Below are 22332 nucleotides of genomic sequence, written 5' to 3'. Positions count from 1 at the left end.
TCATCACACCCACTACAAATCTTAGCATCTTTAACTCTGCCACCTCCAGCTCTGTCTCCTGTGCCACCGTCTCCAGCCCATATAACATAGCTGGTCTCACTACCGTCCTGTAGACCTTTCCTTTCACTCTTGCTGATACCCGTCTGTTACAAATCACTCCTGACACTCTTCTCCACCCATTCCACCCTGCCTGCACTCTCTTCTTCTCCTCTCTTCCACAATCCCCATTACTCTGTTTTGTTGATCCCATGTATTTAAACTCCTCTACCTTCACCAACTCTACTCCCTGCATCCTCACCATTCCACTGACCTCCCTCTCTTTCACACACATGTATTCTGTCTCGGTGGTCCTATTGACCTTCATTCCTCTCCTCTCTAGAGCATATCTCCACCTCTCCAGGGTCTCCTCAATCTGCTCCCTATTATCGTTACAAATCACAATGTCATCAGCAAACATCATTGTCCACGGGGACTTGAAATTTGGAATGTAGGTTACCCTTGACCCATAGGTGCTTGCTAAGAAACGGTTTTAAAAATTTCGTGGTCCAAGCGCGAAATTTCTTATAGTTTTTTAGACCCGTTTGTATGGCTGTCTACTTTTCACGAGAGAACTACTTAACGGATTTAGATTGGGTTTTTTTCTATAATTTGTTTGAATATTCCATTGATTTTGCGACTTTCTCATCTCGGGAAGTATCATAGTTTGCTTGCGGTACAGATTTATTAGTGTGAATCCAAGAGGGACTCATCGGGTTGCACGGAGGGGGGCGGGGCCCTCCTCACTTACTCATCTGCCTCTGGGCGTAACCTTAACTCCACTTAGTTAACGAACAAGAGAACTACTTTACGAATTTAGATGGGGTTTTTTCTATAATTTGTTTGAATATTCCATTGATTTTGCGACTTTCTCATCGCGGGAAGCATCATAGTTTGCTTGCGGTACAGATTTATTAGTGTGAATCCAAGAGGGACTCATCGGGTTGCGGGGAGGGGGGCGGGGCCCTTCTCACTTATTCATCTGCCTCTGGGCGTAACCTTAACTCCACTTAATTAGCGAATGAGAGAACCACTTAACGGATTTAGATCAGGTTTTTTTTCTAGAATTTGCTTGAACATTCCGGTTGATTTTGCGACTTCTCTCATCACACTAAGCATCATAGTTTGGTTGCAGGTGCAATATATTCACACTAATCTGAGACAGAGGTTGCGGGCTGAGGGGAGGAAGAAGAGTGACATCAGGAGTGGAGAGCTGAGCAGGGCCCTCCTCACTGTCCTGTTTCACTTAGACGCAGGTGAAGCCACGGGGGATGGCTAGTCAATAATATAGTTTACAATTATTATAAAAGTAAAGTTGAATAAATCGGACTCTGCAGCTGCATGAATAAAAAATTTGCCATGACAATTTTATTTTATTCTGGCGAACAATTCAGGTAAATTACCACTTTCAGTAAACGGAAGAGGGTCAAAAGTTGCAAGAGACTTTAGTAATGTGTGAAATGTAATAGTTGTACACAAAATTTCGTTTATGTAAAGCAAAAACGCTCTAAACTAAGTATCTATTACCATTTGAGTGTCTAATGGAAAATTGGGATTAACTCGACAACTGGTCATTTTTCGACAAAATGCAAAGCAACAAAAAATGCTTAGAATGTGGTGCTTTACCATAATATGATGTGAAATTATCACATTTTTTATATTTTTGGGGAAATGTTTCAGGTAAAGTACCATTTCTGGTAAGCAGAAATAGTTCAAAAGTTGATAGAAATCTACGTTTTGTACCGAATACAAAATTTGGGTGAGTAGTGACTCTTAAGGTAGTGATCTGCACTGGCAATCGGAAGGTTGCCGGTTCAAATCCTGTAAATGCCAGAAGTGACTCTACTTCATTGGGCCCCTAAACAAGACCTTTAACCTGCAATTCCTCCATCCTGAGTATGACGTTAACCTGTAAGTAGGCCCTCCAACCTGCAGGTAAAAACCTGGGGGTTGGTGGCAGAATTGGCACTCCAGCCACCATAATAAATCTCCCACTGGTTCCATTCCACCAGAACTAGTGTGGTGCTGAGGTGTCACCCACTGCATGGCTGCACTCGGGGATCCGGAGTTGGTTTGTCTTGTGGTGGGTGCGGCAATGTGCTGTATCAGTGCCTGCTCCTAACTTCTCTCTCTCTAAGTGAAAGCGTACTCAAGTTATTTTGTTTACAGACAGACAGACACACATAGACATAATTCCAAAAATGGTATTTTCAGACTCAGGGAGGTCTAATATGTCGAGAGTCATCAAAATCTTGAAATGGAATATTTGGACAATTACAATACTTTCCCTTTACTTTGTATATGAGAAAGTAAAAAAGGGGCCAGAGTGGTTGTTCAGGGTGATGCCATAGAGGAGACATTTTCGGTTCCCAAAAGACCATCTTCATGAAGGTTCCAGAAAGAATCTTTATTTATTTAATTCTGGTATAGGCTCCATGCAGTGAATCACCATGAATAGACAATAACAGATTTGCTAAATATGAATGGGTCTTGCTGCATACGTCCAGTAACACAGGCTAAGTCCATGTTTTCATAATCTGTTACGGTCTGGCAGCCATGGCCAGTGCCACCATTAAGGCGAATCGAGAGCATAGAGTACAGATCAAAGGGGGGGTGGATCCCAGCTGCATGGGTAACCTACCAAACACTCGGTTGGTGCATTAATAAGCTTGGTCTATGGTGCAAAGTAACCTAGCACCACCACTGCTTGCAGCCCACCATGCATTAAAGATTTTTTTTTCTACAAATTAGCAAGTGGGTGGCACGGTGGCACAGTGGTAGTGCTGCTGCTTCGCATTTAGGAGTCCCGGGTTCACTTCCCGGGTCCTCACTGAGTGGAGTTTGCATGTTCTCCATGTGTCTGTGTGGGTTTCGTCTGTGCGCTCCGGTTTACTCCCACAGTCCAAAGACATGCAGGTTACTGTAGGTGCATTGGAGATCCTAAATTGGCCCTAGTGTGTGCTTGGTGTGTTCTGTGGTGGTTTGGCATCCTGCTTGGGATTGGTTCCTGCCTTGTGCCCTGTGTTGGCTGGGATTGGCTCCAGCAGACCCCTGCGTTCGGATTCAGCGGGTTGGAAAATGGATGGATGGAAATTAGGAAGTTTTTGGAAATTAGGAAGCACAAAGAACTAATTTCATATGAAAATAACCTGTCTCAGAATGAAATGGTGCAATGGAGCTACAAGGAACCACACAACCCATTAAAAAACCATACAGTGCCATTTAAGAGAACGGTTATGGTAGATAATGTTGTTTAAACACTTATGGTCTTTATAGATCTTGCTCTTGCTTTTGATAACCGTGCATCATGATATTTTTTTGTTTAGACTCAAGCATGAACATTACTGGAAGTGTTCTTGCTTATTTCAAATCATTCCTTAAGGACCGTCAACAATTTGCTGCCATTTGCCAATCTCTTATATAGTGCCTTTCCTATCTATCTATCTATCTATCTATCTATCTGTCTATCTATCTATCTATCTATCTATCTATCTATCTATCTATCTATCTATCTATCTATCATATAGTGCCTTTCATATCTATCTATCTATCTATCTATCTATCTATCTATCTATCTATCTATCTATCTATCTATCTATCTATCTATCTATCTATCATATAGTGCCTTTCATATCTATCTATCTATCTTTTATATAGTGCCTTTCCTATCTATCTATCTATCTATCTATCTATCTATCTATCTATCTATCTATCTATCTATCTATTATATAATGCTTTTCATATCTATCTACAGTCATGGCCGAAATTATCAGCACACCTGGAATTTTCCCAGAAAATGCAGTATTTCTCCCAGAAAATTGTTGCAATTACAACTGTTTTGCTATACACACACATTTATTTCCTTTATGTGCATTGAAACAACAAAAAAAACAGAGAAAAAATTTAAATCTGACATCATGTCACACAGAACTCCAAAATGGGCCAGACAAAATTATTGGCACCTTTTCAAAATTGTGGGTAAATCGTTTTATTTCAAGCATTTGATGCTCATTTGAACTCACCTGTGGCAAGAAACAGGTGCTGGCAATATAGCAATCACACCTGAAGCCAGTTAAAATGGAGAAAAGTTGACTCAACCTTTGTGTTGTGTGTCTGAGTGTGCCACACTAAGCATGGAGAACAGAAAGAAGAGCAGAGAATTGTCTGAGGACTTGAGAACAAAAATTGTGGAAAAATATCAACAATCTCAAGGCTACAAGTCCACCTCCAGAGATCTTCATCTTCCTTTGCACAACATAATCAAGAAGTTTGCAACACATGGCACTGTAGCTAATCTCCCTGGACGTGGACAGAAGAGAAAAATTGATAAAAGACTGCAACGAAGGATAGTCCGAATGGTGGACAAACAGCCCAATCAACTTCAAAACATATTCAAGCTGTTCTGCAGACTCAGGATGCAACAGTGTCAGCTCGAACTATCCATCGACATCTGAACGAAATGAAACGCTATGGCAGGAGAGCCAGGAGGACCCCACTGCTGACACAGAAACATAAAAAAGCCAGACTGGAGTTTGCCAAAATGTACTTGAGGAAGCCAAAATCCTTCTGGGCGAACGTCTTGTGGACAGATGAGACCAAGGTAGAGCTTTTTGGTAAAGCTCATCATTCTACTGTTTACAGAAAACGGAATGAGGCCTACGAAGAAAAGAACACACACAGTACCTACAGTCAAACATGGTGGAGGTTCTAAGATGTTTTGCTGCCTCTGGCACTGGATGCTTGACTGTGTGCAAGGCATCATGAAATCTGAAGACTACCAAAAGATATTGGGGCGCAATGTAGGGCCCAGTGTCAGAAAGCTGGGTCTGCATCAGAGGTCATGGGTGTTCCAGCAGGACAATGACCCCAAACATACCTCTAAAAGCACCCAGAAATGGTTGAAGACAAAGCGCTGGAGAGTTCTGAAGTGGCCAGCAATGAGTCCGGATCTAAATCCGATTGAACACTTATGGAGAGATCTCAAAATTGCTGTTGGGAGAAGGCACCCTTCAAATCTGAGAGACCTTGAGCAGTTTGCAAAAGAAGAGTGGTCGGAAATTCCAGTTGAGAGGTGTAACAAGCTTGTTGATGGTTATAGGAAGCACTTGATTTCAGTTATTTTTTCCAAAGGGCATGCAACCAAATATTAAGTTGAGGGTGCCAATAATTTTGTCCAGCCCAGTTTTTGAGTTTTGTGTGAAATGATGTCAGATTTGGCTTTTTTTCTCTTTTTTGTGTTGTTCCAATGCACATAAAGGAAATAAACATGTGTATACCAAAACATTTGTAATTGCAACAATTTTCTGGGAGAAATGGTGCATTTTCTGGGAAAATTCCAGGAGTGCTGATAATTTCGGCCATGACTGTATCTATCTATTATATACAGTGGTGTGAAAAACTATTTGCCCCCTTCCTGATTTCTTATTCTTTTGCATGTTTGTCACACAAAATGTTTCTGATCATCAAACACATTTAACCATTAGTCAAATATAACACAAGTAAACACAAAATGCAGATTTTAAATGATGGTTTTTATTATTTAGGGAGAAAAAAAATCCAAACCTACATGGCCCTGTGTGAAAAAGTAATTGCCCCCTGAACCTAAATGGTTGGGCCACCCTTAGCGGCAATAACTGCAATCAAGCGTTTGCGATAACTTGCAATGAGTCTCTTACAGCGCTCTGGAGGAATGTTGGCCCACTCATCTTTGCAGAATTGTTGTAATTCAGCTTTATTTGAGGGTTTTCTAGCATGAACCGCCTTTTTAAGGTCATGCCATAGCATCTCAATTGGATTCAGGTCAGGACTTTGACTAGGCCACTCCAAAGTCTTCATTTTGTTTTTCTTCAGCCATTCAGAGGTGGATTTGCTGGTGTGTTTTGGGTCATTGTCCTGTTGCAGCACCCAAGATCGCTTCAGCTTGAGTTGACGAACAGATGGCGGACATTCTCCTTCAGGATGTTTTGGTAGACAGTAGAATTCATGGTTCCATCTATCACAGCAAGCCTTCCAGGTCCTGAAGCAGCAAAACAACCCCAGACCATCACACTACCACCACCATATTTTACTGTTGGTATGATGTTCTTTTTCTGAAATGCTGTGTTCCTTTTACGCCAGATGTAACGGACATTTGCCTTCCAAAAAGTTCAACTTTTGTCTCATCAGTCCACAAGGTATTTTCCCAAAAGTCTTGGCCATCATTGAGATGTTTCTTAGCAAAATTGAGACGAGCCCTAATGTTCTTTTTGCTTAACAGTGGTTTGCGTCTTGGAAATCTGCCATGCAGGCCGTTTTTGCCAAGTCTCTTTCTTATGGTGGAGTCGTGAACACTGACCTTAATTGAGGCAAGTGAGGCCTGCAGTTCTTTAGACGTTGTCCTGGGGTCTTTGTGACCTCTCGGATGAGTCGTCTCTGCGCTCTTGGGGTAATTTTGGTCGGCCGGCCACTCCTGGGAAGGTTCACCACTGTTCCATGTTTTTGCCATTTGTGGATAATGGCTCTCACTGTGGTTCACTGGAGTCCCAAAGCTTTAGAAATGGCTTTATAACCTTTACCAGACTGATAGATCTCAATGACTTCTGTTCTCATTTGTTCCTGAATTTCTTTGGATCTTGGCATGATGTCTAGCTTTTGAGGTGCTTTTGGTCTACTTCTCTGTGTCAGGCAGCTCCTATTGAAGTGATTTCTTGATTGAAACAGGTGTGCCAGTAATCAGGCCTGGGGTGGCTACGGAAATTGAACTCAGGTGGGATACACCACAGTTAGGTGATTTTTGAACTCAGGGGTGATACATCACACAGGGCCATGTAGGTTTGGATTTTTTCCCTAAATAAAAAACCAATTTAAAACTGCATTTTGTGTTTAGTTGTGTTATATTTGACTAATGGTTAAATGTGTTTGATGATCAGAAACATTTTGTGTGACAAACATAAAAGAATAAGAAACCAGGAAGGGGCAAATAGTTTTTAAACACCACTGCATTATCTATGTATTACATAGTGCCTTTCATATTTATCTAATGGTTAAATGTATCTATCTATCTATCAGAAACTATCTATCTGTGTGATCTAACTATGCTAAAGAATAAGTATTCATATAGGGGCAAATCATTTTTTCTATCTATCTATCATCTATCAATCTATCTATCTATTACATCTATCTGCCTTTCATTCCCTATCTATCTATCTATCTATCTATCTATCTATCTATCTATCTATCTATCTATCTATCTATCTATCTATCTCTTATATAGTGCCGTTCATATTTATTTAGCTATCTATGTTCTGTAAGAATCAGAATGCACATCACATGGGATTGACCAATGAATGAGAGGGGAGGCAGATCTTCAATTCAAAAACTCAATCCCATGTGACTTAAGCTTCCTGTTTGCCATATGCGCTAATTTTTTTCCAAAAATAAATTAAAGTTTGGTTGAGGAGTACTACTTGCAATTATTTAATTAGTATTGTGCTTACTTTGTATTGTTATTTTTTCATACTGATAACAAAAGAATGTGTGGCTAAACTGGAAATGTTCGGCTTGCTTTAGATGATCCACTTTTTTTGTGGGTGTGCATGTTTCCTAGTTTAAATCATAAGGTAACATCCTCTAATCTTTTTCAATTTAATTCAGTGTCATGTCTGGATGAAGATTGTCTCAACAATGCAGGGAGGAAGACAGGAGTAACCATCTCAAAAAACAAGGTGGTCATAGTGACTCTTCAGGGTTATGTCATATGTGAACTTTTTTTGGTTCCATAAAGATCCGTCCATATGAAGATCTTGAAAAGAATGTCTATCAGTTTAGGTCTGTAACAGGGTCCAAAAATAATCTTGAACAGATGATAACAGAATTATGAAATACCAGTGGGTTTCTGATTTCAAAAGGTCTCTTACTGCATAGAGTAACACAGGCTAACCTCAGGTTTTCTTGATTCGTTATATTCTGCTAGTCATCCTACTACATGTTAAATAATTCTGTTTTGTTTGTGCATCAAGTGCCTTCATGAATCCCAAAATAACAGTTTCTTATCAAAAGAACCTTTTCCCAGTATGAAATGGTTACTTGTCAAGCAATGGTTCTACCAGGCTCCACAAAACACCATGAAAGAACTCATACTGTATGTTTATAGAATAATCCCAAGGTAATAGAGATTGATCATTTGATTGATTGACTGACTGATTGAATGATTGGTTGGGTTGTTTTTAATCAAAATTACATCCCCATGTAACCTTCATATAAAAGTTCCTATTTAAGTAGGGTGTTGCGCATGTGCGTCTGTGGACCCCACTCCAGGATCATCAGAGGTGTGTAATTCCGCTTTGGGTCAAGAGGGGGTGCTGACGCCAACATTCTCATCTTTTGCTCCCAGCAAAGCACAGAGAAGATGCCCATAGAGAAAATCTGACTCCGCCCCTGCCAGTCCCCGACCTATGAACCAATGCTGCTGCCAGGAGGAGGCGTTTAGTCTTCCGCTGAAACCCAACGCAGGTTGGAGTTCCTTTCTAATATATTTGCAGTTACCAAGCCTGACAGCAACCTTCTTCTGAGGCCTTTCTGTTGGTGCACATAATGGCAACCTAATTTTTGTTTGTTTTAAGTGGAATAGCAGTTCAATCCCCAGTATGATAGGTGGCAGTGGTCCTCACATGGGAACCCAGTTTGGACAATGGGAGTCGGAGTCCCTGGGTATCGTTAGAGGTAGCAAGGGGAGTGAGGACCTCCCTACTTTCTTTATAGCTTCCCCATAAGATATAGCATGACACTGGAAGCATTCCCAGGTCCAGCTTATAAAGGAGCCGGCTGCCACATATGGATGAGCCAGAGTCGGGAGGAGGCGGACAAATCTTGCGAGGAGGAGCGAAGGAGGCTGAGAGAAACAGGAAAGAAGGCAAAATATTGAAGAGTGCTGTATAGCGAGTGCCTTATTACTTTGTACCGTGGCTGTGGTGGGAAATGCTTGCCCAAGAAGAGTTTCCCACAATAGAAACCTCTTTCTACTTTTATACTTGTGTCCACACCATCAAGTAAACAAGCCTTTTGAACTGTAGATGTCTGTGAAACATCCCTGCTTTTAATAAGAAAAATCAATACATTTGAGCAGAGCTGGTGGTAATAACCAGTATCCACAACACAGAGATAACCAATGGACCTCACACTGGCATGAATGTTTCCACAGCTATTTTAGCAGTGATGAGATAACTTCATTTCCATGCCAGAATCCTCCATGACTGTTTTAAGCCACTCCAGTTGCCAAGTTTGGTAGCTTTATGATCAAACTGAGACGGCTTTAACTTCAGCGGCCTGACAGAAACATCAGAATTCAATAACTTCTCTCGCTGGTCAGGGCTGGTTTTTCATTTCATGTTCTAGTGGAGGCCTTATATGCAGCAGTCTAGCCGGGATCATAATTGAGTTGGCACATTCTCCACATCTCTACACGGTACTTCTGTTTCTTCTTACATCCCAAAAATGTGAGAGTTAGCTGGCAACTGTAAACGGGAAGTGAGTGTGCCCTGCCATGGGTTAATATGCCATCCAGGGTTGGGTTTAGCTTTGCATCAGAAGCTACCAAGACAGGATGAGGGTCCAACAAGTATGAAATTAATTAAGTAGGTAGATTGACACGGAGGTAGCAGAGTTAAAGATGCTAAGATTTGTACTGGGTGTGATGAGGATGAACAGGATTAGAAATGAGGACATTAGAGGGTCAGCTCAAGTTGGACGGTTGGGAGACAAAGTCAGAGAGGCGAGATTGCGTTGGTTTGGACATGTGCAGAGGAGACATGCTGGGTATATTGGGAGAATGATGTTAATAACAGAGCTGCCAGGCAAGAGGAGAAAAGGAAGACCTAAGAGAAGGTTTATGGATGTGGTGAGAGAGAACATACAGGTGATGGGTGTGACAGAGGAGGATGACGAGGACAGAAAGATATGGAAGAAGATGATCAGCTGTGGCGACCCCTAATGGGAAGACGAAAGAAGCAGAAGATTGACGCAGGGCCTTCAGAAAGTGCGCAGACCCCTTCACTTACTTGCCATTTTGTGGTGTTGCAGCCTTATGCTAAAATCGCTTAAATTCATTATTTTCCGCCATCCAGCAAAATTCAATACCCCTCAGAATATTAAAATGAAAACTGGAGCTTAAAAATATTTTCAAATGTACTAAAAATAAAATCTGATTATCCCAATGACACCAGTATTTAGACCCTTTACTCGCTATTTCATTGAAGACCTTTTGTTATCGATTCCAGCCTTGAATCTCCTTGGCTTTGACATGAAAAGCTTCACACACCTGGATTTGTGGATTTTCTGACATTTTTCCCCACAGAAGATGGTCCTTATGGATGACACTGCAATTGTGACCCTCTGGATATCTCTGGGTCCACAGATCTTGAGGATGACCCTCCAATTAGCTGTGAACCACCCAGCCTCACCAAGATGGCACCGGTGATCATCCAGATGAGGGTAGGGATAGGGCCGTCTTAATGCATGGGCACACATTGTGATTTGCTGTCAATAAATAAATTCTATACTACACTAAACTATAAATATTTGTTATTGTGCTACAAGTGGACATTGGCATTCATCTCTGATTTAGTATCACGGTCACCACTGCCACCTCACATGCAGGTATGTGTACGGATCTCACGCACTACAGAACGTAAAAGCGCATCTGTTAACGTCACTTCAACTCAATTCTCTGCAAAGAAATTTCCCTAATGTGAAGGTGGAGTGGTGGCTCTGAGGTTAGGGATCTGCACTGGCAGTTAGAAGGTTGCCAGTTTAAATCCCATAAATGTCTGCTCTGTTGGGTCCTTGAGCAAGGCCCTTAACCTGCAATTGCTGAGTGCTTTGAGTAGTGAGAAAAGCACTATATAAATGCAAAGAATTATTATTATTGAACACTTGATCAATAATAAATAATTCATAGTAATGTCATACTGTGCCAACTCTGTCTGTATGGTTTACCATTTGAGTATCATTTATATACTAGACATTAAGCCCGTTACAATAATGGATGCTAGAACAGTAGTGCATAAGCAGTAGTAGGAAGAGTCTCTATTAAATGGCAAGGGACCGTGTATGTGGCCGTAATATGTGTCACTGTATTGTGTGCCTTTAATTTTCTCTCTCAGTAATACTGGTTTGTATTTCTATAACATGCCTGTAATTTTGTCTGACAGTAATACAGTGGAACATCGGTTCACGACCATAATTCGTTCCAAAACTCTGGTTGTAACCCGATGTGGTCGTGAACCAAAGTAATTTCCCCCATAGGATTGTATGTAAATACAATTAATCCGTTCCAGACCGTATGAACTGTATGTAAATATATATTTGTTTTTAAGTTTTTAAGCACAAATATAGTTAATTATACCATTGAATGCACAGCGTAATAGTAAACTAAATGTAAAAACATTGAATAACACAAAAAAACCTTGAACAACAGAGAAAACTAAGACTGCAAGAGTTTGCACTATAGCCTTACGACCCGCTCGCTAAAAACACATTTTTTTAATGAGTTTTAAGCACAGGGAAAAAAATGAACATTTGAAAAATCTGTAATTTAATAAACAACCAAGAAAAGTAACATTGCAACAATGCACACACGCGACTGTGTGTGTGTGTCTGTCTCTCGCGTGTGTGTCTGTCTCTTACGTGTGTGTGTCTCTCTTAAGCGCGCACCTCTGTGTCTGTGTGTGTGTTTGTCTGTCTCACGCGCACCTGTGATTGTGTCTGTCTCTCGCGCGCCTGTGTTTGTGTCTGTCTCTCGTGTGTGTGTGTGTCTGTCTCTCGCGCGCCTGTGTTTGTGTCTGTCTCTCGTGTGTGTGTGTGTGTGTGTGTGTGTCTCTCTTGTGCACACACCTGTGTGTGTCTCTCTCTCTCTCTCTCTCTCTGCACACACAGGGAATGCACAGGAAGAGACTGAACACATACCGTGTGGCCCCACGCATGCGCACTTCGACAGAAGACACACACACACACACACACGGACACCTGGACGCACACATGGGTTTTATTAAAGAGGATTTTTCAAGGCTCATGCTATATTGTTCAAACGTTTGTGCTGATTAATCTTTGCTGTACAGGATGTTTTTTAACTTTGTTGGAAGCACCAATACAATAAATAGATGTTTGATTTTATCGACCATTTACATTTTTAGTCCTGTGAGTGGTTGTGTCGGTAGGTCCCCCAGTGCACTTCTTTGGCCTATAATGCTGTTAAGATGGCCCTGGCTAGGGAAGGCTGCAGGGATCTGTGGTATCCGGAGTGAACTTCTCCAGGCTGGTGGTGGTAAGGCTGTCCTCCTGGCATTGCAAGCAATCTTTGTTTCCATTTGGGGGGCGGGCATCATCTCAACTGACTAGAAAATGAGACTTGCCCTCCATATCTGGAAAGGTATCTGGTGATCGCCTGGATTGCAGTAACTGCAGGGGGGATAACACTGCTCTCGGTGCTGGGTAAGGTCCTTACTGGGTTCTTCCTTAATAGTGTCCATGATCACATGCTCACCTACCAGTGACCAGAGCAGTCTGGTTTTACGCCTAAGAAGTCTACCATCGACTGCATCCTGGCACTGAGGGTTCTCATGGAACGCAAACACGAATATCGGCAGAGATTCTTTGCAACCTTAGTCGATTTTCGTATAAAGCACTTTACTCAGGTGGTTGAGCTGACCTGTGGGACATCCTGAGACTTTGTGGGATCCACCCAAAGTTGTCGGATGTCATTCTCGGCCCATACACTGGTACTGTGAGTACTGTGCAGAGTGGAGGAAGACCCTCTGTGTTTATCCCAGTTGATTCTGGGGGTTCATCAAGGGTGTGTTCTGCTCCTACTCTGTGCAATGCTTGTATGGACTGGGTGTCGGTCAGGGTTGTGGGGTCCAGCGGTTGTGGGGCATCTGTAGGTGAAGAGAGATTCACTGATCTTGACTTTGCTGACGATGCTGTGATCTTCATGGAGTCACTGAATCCTCTGATCAGAGTTCTCAAGAGACTGAGTGAGGAGTTTGAGTGTCCTGATAAGGACCAAGATCCAGGACATTATTGACCTCTTGGGCACGACCATCAGCAGTGTGTCTGTCTGCGGAGAGAGTGTCGACCTCGTTGAGAGGTTTACTTGACATTCATGTGTCTGATAACTCCTTCAATGAAGTCAGTAGATGGATTGGGAGAACATGGGGGGTTATGAGGTCACTGGAAAGGGGTGTGTGGCTCTCCCCATATCTATGTAAAAGGACAAAGGTCCAAGTCTTTAGAGTCCCAGTGCTTCCTGTCTTGCTAGATGGTTGCAAGACATGGACGCTATCCAGTGACCTGAGATGAAGACTGGACTCCTTTGGTACTGTGTTTCTTCCGGGAATCTTTGGGTACCGTTGGTTTGACTTTGTGTTGAACAAGTTGGTACTCATGGAGTCCTGAATGAGGCACATGACCTGCATTGTGAGGGAGCGTCAGTTACGGCACTACGGCCATGTGGCACGAGTCCCTGAGGGTGATCCGGCTCACAGGACTCTCATTGTTGATGATTCAAGTTGCTGGACCAGGCTAGGGGGATGCCCACGTAACACCTGGCTGTGACAGATAGATGGTCATATGGGTGGTGTATCTTCCTGGGGGGCTTCTGAGCTGGTTTGGTATGTGTTGGGTGCCCCAATGCTCTGTACCAGTGCATGCTCCTCAACCTGACCTTCTCCACAGATCCTCTCTTGCTCTGTCAGCTTGGTTCGGTGGACTGCGATTTTCAGGTCTCACGTGAGAGAAGTTGCCAATTCAGGGAACTACCAAAATGTGGCACCACTTTATGAAAGTGTAAATTACATTTTTTATAATTTTTTTTTTTATTCACACCATACAATAACACTGGATTTGGAATTAAAATAATGCTGTCTGGTGTAAAGTCCGACTCTGGGATTCTAATTTGCTGTGACTTCTGGATGCTCATAATCAGTAAAGCCGTGTGGCGTATTTACTTTATGGTATACTACAACCACACAACTTACTGTACTCTAGAAATATTTCAGTGTTTAATATTAACAAAGATCCTTAGATGTTGCATTTTTTCCCCCGTAAAGTAGCAAATTAAATTGCTGAAATTGTTTATTTTTCTTCTTAATAATTTAAAGACACGACGATGTGTAGATCTTGAGTGATTATCATCATTTCGCAGTATGATTAGAAGAAAATGGGTAATCATAGCTTCTTCTATAATAATAATAATGATTGATTATCTTTTTTCCTGGAGGGTGTGAAAAATGACTGAGAAATTAATCATAAACAATACCCGTGGCCTGAGTCCCAACTAAAGTCTTTGTCAATTGAAATGTAAAAATAAGTAAACTAGTTTCATGTGTCTGGTATTGTTTATGAAAACCAAATGATTTAATTGGCTGCTCCTCAGATCTTATTTCTCAATACAAAATTCTTAAGTGTTGACATCTTATTAATTACACTAAGGGACAGTCAAGTCAATGAAAGCTCCTTTTGTTTCTCATCTTGTATTTTCTGTCACGAGCTGTCTGAAAATGAAGATGGAAGTAAACCATGGAGATTATTTCATCTTAAATATCCAACGGATACTGAAGTGGGTACAGCAAAGGCGGGTATACGTCGCAGACATTTCCATCAGCCATGCAATCTGATGAGACATTTGACACTTGGATTTCAAGCAAAATGAGCTACCTAGAGCCTGACAGCCCCTTTGTTCTTAACAAATAAAGTCTTCACTTTGATCTGCAAGGCCAAGTCTTGGAAAGACACACACGCAGATCTTTTTAATTTGCATTTCATTCTGTTTTTTGTTTTCCTCGAGGGTGATGTATTTAGTTTTTTCAGTGATTCATTTTTGTTCCGAGCCCATAGTGTTTTTCAGCACCGGGTCTTCCATTCGACCAAATGACTCACAACTTGAAGTTTTTTTCTTTTTTTGTGTGTGTGTAGACATCAAACTTCAAAAAAAAAAAAAAAGTCAAAAGTGTTCATCTCGTGTTTTAGCTCAATCCTATTAGTGCCCCCTCCGAGTGCTGCCTGGATACCGGCTTATCTCCATCTTGTTGCTGTGACTACTCGAGCAAAGTAAAACTGAGCAAAGCGATGAGAGGGACTGGCCGAGCGCTTCTGCTCTTCCACCCAACACAAAGACCGACAAAATGAAGAGGAAGTTTGCCTACTTTTCGAATTTTTAATGCTTCTTAACCTTTTACTTGCTTAATATGTCGAAGTCAAACGAACTAAGCCAAGCGTCCATCAGAGTCTGAGTCGGACATCCCACGGAAAAACACACAGCCGCACAAAGAATAAGAAGAGCCGACGACAGACACTCGCGGCGCATCGCGTATCATCTGCACATTTAGCACTTTTACACATCTAAAGAGACAAAAGCACCGTCTAAAGTGTCAAGGAAATCAAAAATATAACCCAGTTTACAAAAATGGGGAGCTTACAGTTCAACAAACCTAAAATAACAAATACAATGGAAAAAATGGCTGGAAGCCCTGCACAGGGCTGGGTGTTCAGTTGGCTTACTTTAAAAAGCAAAAGTCAAGGCAATGACAGACAATTGACACCAGAATTTAAAATGAAGGAACATTTAAAAAAAAACCTAAACTACTACTAGCAGTAAAAACAATAAGAAGAATTCAATTAGGACAAGAAAGTAATAAAACTGAAAGAATTAAAGGATCGACATTAATAATAATAATAATAATAATAATAATAATAATAATAATAATAATAATAATAAATAGGATAAACAGGTTATGAAGATGGATGGATGATAATGATAAAATTAGAATAAGCAGTCCGTGAAAATGAATGGATGGATGGATGATAATAATACAATTAGGATAAGTAAGTTATGAAAATGGATGGATGTGTAGGTGGACAGATGGATGGTCAAAAACAGCAACAACAACAACAACGACAATAATAATAATAATAATAATAATAATAATAATAATAAATAGGATAAACAGGTTATGAAGATGGATGGATGATAATAATAAAATTAGGATACGTGAGTTATGAAAATGGATGGATGTGTAGGTGAACAGGTGGATAGTCAAGATCAACAGTTATAATAATAAATTTAGAATAAGTGGATTATGAAAATGCATGGATGGATAATAAAATTAGGATAAGTGAGTTATGAAAAAAGACGGATGTTTGGGTGGATAAATGGATAGTCAAGAACAACAACAACAACAACAACAACAACAACAATAATAATAATAATAATAATAACAACAATAATAATAATAATAATAATAATAATGATAATAATTAGAATAAGATGTCAGTGGAAATGAATGGATGGATGATAATGATAAAAATAATAAAATTAGGATAAGTAAGTTATGAAAATGAATGTGTAGGTGGATAGGTGGATGGTCAAGAACAACAACAAAAATAATAATAAATTTAGAATAAGTGGGCTATGAAAATGGATGGATGGATGAAAAAATTAGGATAAGTGAGTTATGAAAAAAGATGGATGTTTGGGTAGATAGATGAATGGTCAAGAACAGCAACAACAACAACAACAACAACAATAATAATAATAATAATAATAATAATAATAATAATAAATAGGATAAGCAGGTTATGAAAATGGAGGGATGGATGATAATATTAAAATTAGGATAAGTGAGTTATGAAAAGGATGGGTGGATGTAAGGACAATAATATAATAATAATAATAATAATAATAATAATAATAATAATAATAATAATAATAGAAGAATTAGGATAAGAAGTTTATGAAAATGAATGTATGAGTGGATGGATGGATGAAAATAATAATGCCAATAATAGTAATAATAATTGTAGTAAAATTGGAATGTGCAGGTTACAAAAATGAATGGATGGATAATAATGATGATGATGTTGATTGTTGTCGTTACATAAGAACATAAGAAATGTAGAAATTTGGTAACGTAAAGGAGACAATTCAGTCCTTTTGTCGCTTAGCTGTCACAGTGTCTCATCCAGACCCTTCTTAAAGGTTGTTGTTGTTAAAAACGTCATGAATCAATAAATCGATTATCCTTTCATTTAATATAGCCCCCCTTAACAGAGCAGATTACAAGTCACTTAAAATTGTGACTATAAAATACTCTTTTCATGGTGACTACTTTATAAAATACGAGATCTTTCAATGCAAAATAAATGCAAAGGAAAAACCGAGGCAGCCTGCTTTAAGAAGCCTGAGAGTCCAACGGAGTAAACTGAGAAGAGACGATTATGATCCACTCCTATCCGGGTTAAAACCATTCATACAAGAAAAATTAAACGTGTCACAATAGCTACAGGAATATCCGACAAAATACAAAAGACAGGAGTGTTTAAATGTCACTAGTAGCTCTATGGACACACTTAACTCAGTCCTAAAGACTTCATCCTCTGTGCTGTTAAACGGCACATTCCTTATAAGCATTTTATAAACAAAGGTTCTTGTATTTACACTATGCAAATGTATCTTTTTACTAACATACTGTTGAGCTTTTTAATAGATGGATTTGTTTTCGCAAAGCAAACTAAAAAAGTAAGCACATAATTATAGAAATTCATCCTTTCCTCCATCCCTCCATTTTCAGTTCCTGTTTAATATAATTTACGGGGTCGCGAGTAGAAGAGCATAGGAGTTTTGTCAAAGGCTTCTTTAATTGAAGTTAGTTTGCGGAACACGCTATGTGTCACTGTATGTTAAAAAGTTCGTTTAGCAGGAGAAATTACTGCTGAAAAATCACATTCTCGCATATAACACCAATGATTAATTTTTCTTAAATAAATAAGTTAGATACTGTAAACAGACATTCTAAAATATAGGTCAAAATTATTATTTTTTGTTCGTTCTTACGTTTTGAATTTACTTTAGGTACTTTGTGAGATGCCCCAGAAGTCAACATGTAGAATTAGAGCCATACTACATGAAAAAGATCATCACTTTCATATGTCTGATGCTATCAGGATGGCGTTCGGCTCCGCGATTAAACTCGATTGACAATGTTTTAGTATATGTCATCTAAGAAACTGTTGAAATTAGTATCTCAATTCAAAATTACTAAAATAAAAAAAGACAAAAAAAAAAAAAGTCAGTTCATTCACTAAACCCAGAATCATTCTGCTCCCCTCCAATCAGATTAAATGGGTGGAAACATACAAATACCTGTCTATCTATCTATTTATATGTCTGGGGCATCGCAAACATTTATAATAATGCTTTTTATAAGTACAAATGTTTCAGAGGTCTAAATGTTCTTCAGTCTATATAGACTAATATAAATGTAGACTGCGCCTCTTTTAATATAGCTGCAATTACAACGTAACTATAAAATAAAGTTCTGTTTAAAACACAAAAAAAAAACATCTATCTATTATACAGCGCCTTTCATAATTATCCATCTATATATCTATCTGTCTATCTTAGCTCTATTGAATAACATATTAAACGGTTTTAATAATGGGTAGAAATTATATAGTATCTATCTATCTATTATATAGTGCCTTTCATACTATCTATCTATCTATCTATCTATTTACTGTATATACATAGTGTCGTTCATGTTTATCTATGTCTTTTTATATAGTGCCTTTTCTATCTACTTTACAATCTGTTTCAGAATGCCTTTGATATAGTGCCTTGCTGTATGGTGTTTAGCACAGTACTACAAGTCTCATTAGCATACCAATGAAATACATAAATATGTATCTGCTTAGCTTTTTGGTTAATATGATGTTAACATATGCCATTTCAAGCCGTTTTGTAATAATAATAATAATAATAATAATAATAATAATAATAATAATAATATCACGAATTGACTCGTTGTGTGTGTGTGTGTGTTCGGTAAAGCGGCGATCTGTCCATTTTGGTCCCTGCCTTGCGCCCGATGCTGTCAGGATTGGCTTTCACTGCGACCCTAAACTGGAAGAGTCGGGTAGAAACTGAAATTACATGGTTTGTAAACGTATTATTAATACTTTAGTAGAAAAAGTGCATATAATATTTCATTTTTTGCTTTTTACTTGTCTGTAAAAAATATCTGTTCGGAAATGTTGCATTTTGTTTAAGTGTTTCTTTAAAAGGATTAATCGTTTCATTTCAGCAGTTGAGGAAATCATAAAGCGCGTATAGTTCAGAATAACACAAGGTGTAATAATTTTACTTTGTCTTAAAAGAGCAAAGTTGACAAATGCATGAACATAACCTGTCGTATCCATTCTCAAAATTCAACTCCAGCATCGGGTACGAGTTTAAAGGAGATTTACCAGAAATTGCATGAAGTTAACAGAGCGAATAAAAGTGCGAAGGCTGCCTGCGGAGGACGCAACAAGAGGGACAGAAGGGACAGCGCAGAGCAGCGCTAAGTGACACGTCAGGGACTGGCGCACCGCACATTCTTCGCGAACTGCAGGAACAAACAAACGAGGAGAAAGGAGAGCAGATAGAGAACCTGCTAGAGGTCTGCGATGATAAATATTTACACCATGAAGAGAACCTGCCACCCGAAAACAAGTCATTGAAAGACAACGACAGAATATGTCGAAAAGAGAATCTCTGTACTGAAAAGTGTGAGGATGCTGGCATGGGGCAAAAATAAACAAACAAATTAATAAGATCTCCTTTATTATACAACACGGGTTAACACACTTGATTGCGATAACCCTGATACCGCTTCATAAACTGATATTTTGAACGGCCTAGCAGCTACAAACTGGCGTGTTTCTACAATAATAATTATTAACCAAAACTCTGTCCTTTCATCAGCCCTAGTTAATGGAGTGCGCGTGATATTAATTGGTGCACGAGCACGTATCCGAGTGCGCGCTCCTCCCTGAATGCATTCTATCCCATTAGCTGTTTTAGAAGCCTAATTAATGCTGATTAAGTTCAGGTTTATTGTCATGTGTGTACAGCACAATGAAAACTCAATGAAAACTTTCCATCCCACCAGTAAACAGTACAATACCAACAACAGATACAAACAGAAGGTTTGTGACTTCCACTAAACGGTTACTTTTAAAACAGCCTTTATTATTTTTGGTAACGATTTTACATTATATAAGACGTGCACTAATACGCACAGGACACTGAGGATATTGTTCGTTTCTAATGTGAAGCACTTCTTGGATCGAGTCTAAAATAAATCTCGTTAATAGTAAGAATAATAAAAACGGAGGTTTAGCGACATCATCTGGTCATGTTAGAAAAATGCAGAAGAACTTCAGGGGTTGTGCACTACATGCATAATATTACATATTCAAAAATCTGCTTATTAGAAAATCAGACACTGATGTTTACAATTCGAAATACAATATTTAAAAGACTAATAACTTTATTAAAATATTTGAAGGATATAGATAGATAGATAGATAGATAGATAGATAGATAGATAGATAGATAGATAGATAGATAGATAGATAGATAGATAGATAGATAGATAGATACAGTTGTGCTTGAAAGTTTGTGAACCCTTTAGAATTTTCTATATTTCTGCATAAATATGACCTAAAACATCATCAGATTTTCACTCAAGTCCTAAAAGTAGATAAAGAGAAACCAGTTAAACATGGTGATTGCAAATAATGCTCTCAAATCCTTGCCATATTCCAAAATGACAATAGACCGGGTATTGAAGAAGCATCAGATGACCATGAAGCAGATTTACAGGGTACCATTTGAGAGGAATTCTGACAGAGTGAAAGAGCGGTAAAATGTAAGTCAGTTATTGAGAGAGGTCTCATACCGTGGGCGCTCATCAGGGCCTGGTTCACCACCCATCCTGAACATCAGGCTCAAGACCAGAGATCCCTGCTCCATGCAATGGTCATTTATTCAAATTAAGGAAAATGAGACCTCTGCCAATATTACATATTTACACGATGAGTGGCAAAAGTATGTGAACCTTTGCTTTCAGTACGCACTGGTGTGACCCCCAATAACTGCAACTAAACATTTCTGTAATGTTGCAGGTAACTTTTGATCATTCCTGCACACGGCTTGGCAAAAGAGGAATTTTAGCCCATTCCTCCGTACAGAACAGCTTCAACTCTGGGATGTTGGTGGGTTTCCTCACATGAACTGCTCACTTCAGGTCCTTCCACAACATTTCGATTGGATTAAGGTCAGGACTTTGACTTGGCCATTCCAAAACATTAACTTTATTCTTCTTTAACCATTCTTTGGTAGAACGACTTGTGTGCTTAGGGTCGTTGTCTTGCTGCATGACCCACCTTCTCTTGAGATTCAGTTCATGGACAGATGTCCTGACATTTTCCTTTAGAATTCTCTGATATAATTCAGAATTCATTGTTCCATCAATGAAGGGAAGCCGTCCTGGCCCAGATGCAGCAAAACAGGCCCAAACCATGATACTACCACCACCATGTTTCACAGATGGGATAAGGTTCTTATGCTGGAATGCAGTGTTGTCCTTTCTCCAAACATAACGCTTTTCATTTAAACCAAAAAGTTCTATTTTGGTCTCATCCGTCCACAAAACATTCTTCCAATAGCCTTCTGGTTTGTCCACGTGATCTTTAGCAAACTGCAGACGAGCAGTAATTTTTTTGGAGAGCAGTGGCTTTCTCCTTGCAACCCTGCCATGCACACCATTGTTGTTCAGTGTTCTCCTGATGGTGGATTCATGAACATGAGCCAATGTGAGAGAGGCCTTCAGTTGCTTAGAAGTTACGCTGGTGTCCTTTGTGACTTTGCCGACTATTACATGCATTGCTCTTGGAGTGATCTTTGTTGGTCGACCACTCCTGGGGAAGGTAACAATGGTCTTGAATTTCCTCCATTTGTACACAATCTGTCTGACTGTGGATTGGTGGAGTCCAAACTCTTTAGAGATGGTTTTGTAACCTTTTCCAGCCTGATGAGCATCAACAACTCTTTTTGTGAGGTCCTCAGAAATCTCCTTTGTTCGTGCCATGATACACTTCCACAAACACGTGTTGTGAAGAGCAGACTTTGATAGATCCTGTTCTTTAAATAACACAGGGTGCCCACTCACACCTGACTGGCATCCCATTGACTCGAATTTCACCTTCAAACTAACTGATCATCCTAAAGGTTCACATACTTTTGCCACTCACAAATATGTAATATTGAAACATTTTCCTTAATAAATAAATGACCAAGTATATTTACAATTTTTTTGTTTCATTTGTTTAACTGGTTTCTCTTTATCTACTTTGTGATGTTTAGGTCATATTTATGCAGAAATATAGAAACATCTAAAGGATTCACAAACTTTCAAGCACAACTTTGGATAGATAGATAGA

This window comes from Polypterus senegalus, chromosome 6 (assembly GCF_016835505.1).
Source record: "Polypterus senegalus isolate Bchr_013 chromosome 6, ASM1683550v1, whole genome shotgun sequence".
Lineage (NCBI taxonomy): Eukaryota > Metazoa > Chordata > Cladistia > Polypteriformes > Polypteridae > Polypterus > Polypterus senegalus.
This window is presented reverse-complemented; position numbering follows the sequence as displayed.